General features: G+C 41.9%; 1 non-coding gene across 1 annotated transcript; it reads right to left on the bottom strand.

The window, feature by feature from the left end:
• Positions 1 to 1,058: 1,058 nt before the first annotated feature.
• Positions 1,059 to 1,165, bottom strand: LOC141709158 (small nucleolar RNA R71). Its single transcript, XR_012569749.1, has one exon. It is a non-coding gene; the product is annotated as a small nucleolar RNA R71 (small nucleolar RNA).
• Between the last annotated feature and the right edge of the window lie 1,414 nt (positions 1,166 to 2,579).

The raw sequence follows: 2,579 nt of genomic DNA, 5'->3' as shown, positions 1-2,579 counted from the left end.
TGTCTGGTAGTATGGTACTGGCGCAATGAAAGTTGGCGTTTATCAGTTTCATGTCATCTGATTAGTGTCATCACCATCGCATGCTAAGATTAAGATCAATTAGGCTATTGAATGAAGTATTTAATGTAGTTGGAATCCCATGTTTGTCATACTTATTAATTCAATCAATCTTATTCTCGTAGTTATAATTGTTAGTTTAATTCTTAGTTATGAACAACCTCAATAATTCCTCGTCTTAGCATTGAATAATAACCATATATTGTTGCTTAAGTGTGTGAATTAATTAGTTAACCAATACAGTCTCTGTGGGAACGAACTGGAAAAGATTATATATTACTTGTGAACTCGTATACTTGCATGTATTATTAGCACGTGTTTAGGGACTAACAAGTTTTTGGCGCCGCTGCTGGGGACTGCGATGTTAATTGATTGTTTATGTGCTTTCCATCAGTGGTCGTTAAAGTTTATTGACTCGGACATTGTTACTTATCTGTTTCCTTGTCTTATTTCAGGTACTCTAGCAAGGGTGTATGCATACGCGTTCGCGTACTCGTAAGAGAACACTGGATAAAGCCGAGGAAGAAGTTGTGGTAGTTCGTAAGGAAGTTTTTGAGGAAGAAAAGAAGGTATAAGAAGAAGAGAAAGTCAAAGAACCAGTTGTAGTAGCGATGGGAGATCAAGAAGAAAATTCGAAAGCTTTGGTGGACTATTCTCAGCCTAAGATTAATGACATTCAGTCAAGCATCATCAGACCGGCCATCAGGGCTAACACTTTTGAGATCAAGTCAAGCATGATTCTGATGATATAAAACTCAGTTCAGTTTGGGGGTTCTCCTACTGAAGACCCCAACATGCACATCAGGGATTTCATCGAGATCTGCGACACTTTCAAATTCAATGATGTGACTGATGATGCTATCAGGCTATGCCTATTGCCATTCTCTCTGAGGGACAAGGCTAAGTGCTGGTGACACTCTCTGCCAGCAGGATCTATCACCACTTGGGAGGATCTTGCATAAAAGTTTCTCACTAAATTCTTCCCCATGGCGAAGACTGCCACAATCAGGAATGCTCTTACCCAGTTTGCTCAGCAAACAGGGGAATCTCTATGTGAGGCTTGGGATCGATATAAAGAGATGCTAAGGAAGTGCCCATACCATGGCATGCCTGATTGGATGATTATTAATTGCTTCTACAATAGATTGGGTGCTACTTCTAGACCCGTGCTTGATGCAGCATCAGGAGGAGCCTTGTGGGCTAAGATCTACGATGAAGCTTATGAACTTATTGAACTAATGGCTACTAATGAGTACCAGAATCCTTCCCAGAGACTGACTCAAGGGAAAGTCGCAGGAATTCTGGAGTTGGACGCAGCTACTACCATCGCTGCCCAACTTAAAGCTTTGACGATGAAGGTGGATACTTTTGCTAATTATGGAGTAAATCAAATCGTAAGTGTTGTGAGCTTTGTGCTGGTGCCCATAAGACTGATAAGTGCGCAATTTCTAGTGAATCAGCTCAGTTCGTGAGCAACTTCCAGCGATCGCAGCAACCAGTGCCAGCCACCTATCATCCCAACAACCGCAATCATCCTAATTTCAGTTGGAGCAATGCTCAGAATACGGTTCAACAACCTTATCAGCAGTACCCAGCTAAACTGTACAACCCCCCTGGTTTTTAGCAACCAATGTATGCACCTAGACAGCAACTCTAACTGCAACAAGCCAATGAAAAATCTGAATTAGAGGAGTTGAAGCTTATGTGTAAGAGTCGAGCTATTTCTATCAAGATCTTGGAAAATCAAATTGGGCAAATTGCCAATGCCTTGCTAAATCGTCAGCCTGGTACCTTACCTAGTGACACTGAAGTGCCAGGAAAGAGGGAAGCTAAGGAGCAGGTAAAGGCAATCACTTTAAGGTCAGGAAAGGTTGCGAATCCCGAACAAACTCAAGAGTTGACTGAAGAAGTTGGTACTGAGACAGAAGTAGTGCAGCAGGACATGGAAGTGGAACCAAGGAAGACTACTGTTGAGCACACTCCGCCTGAGGGTAATATAGGAGAGAAATAGATCTATCCTCCATCGCCTTTTCCCAAGCGACTGCAGAAGAAAAAGTTGGACAAGCAATTTGAGAAGTTTCTGGAGGTGTTCAAGAAACTTCATATCAACATACCTTTCGCCGAGGCTCTGGAACAGATTCCTAGTTATACAAAGTTTATGAAAGGTATTCTCTCTCAGAAGGTGAAGCTAGATGATTTAGAGTCAGTCGCTCTCATGGAGGAATGCAGTGTTGTGCTATAACAAAAGTTGCCTCCGAAGCTTAAAGATCCAGGAAGCATCACTATTCCATGTACTATTGGAAAAATGTCTTTTGACAGATGCTTATGTTACTTGGGAGCTAGCATCAATCTGATGCCTTTGTCAACTTTCAAGCAGTTGGATTTACCTAATCCCAAACCGACTTAAATGACCTTGCAGTTGGCTGACCGTTCTATTACATATCCGCGAGGTATTGTGGAGGATGTCTTGGTCAAGGTTGATAAACTCATCTTTCCTGCTGATTTCGTAATTCTTGACTTCG

This window comes from Apium graveolens, chromosome 2, assembly GCF_009905375.1.
Source record: "Apium graveolens cultivar Ventura chromosome 2, ASM990537v1, whole genome shotgun sequence".
In the NCBI taxonomy this organism is placed as follows: Eukaryota; Viridiplantae; Streptophyta; class Magnoliopsida; order Apiales; family Apiaceae; genus Apium; species Apium graveolens.
This window is presented reverse-complemented; position numbering and strand designations above follow the sequence as displayed.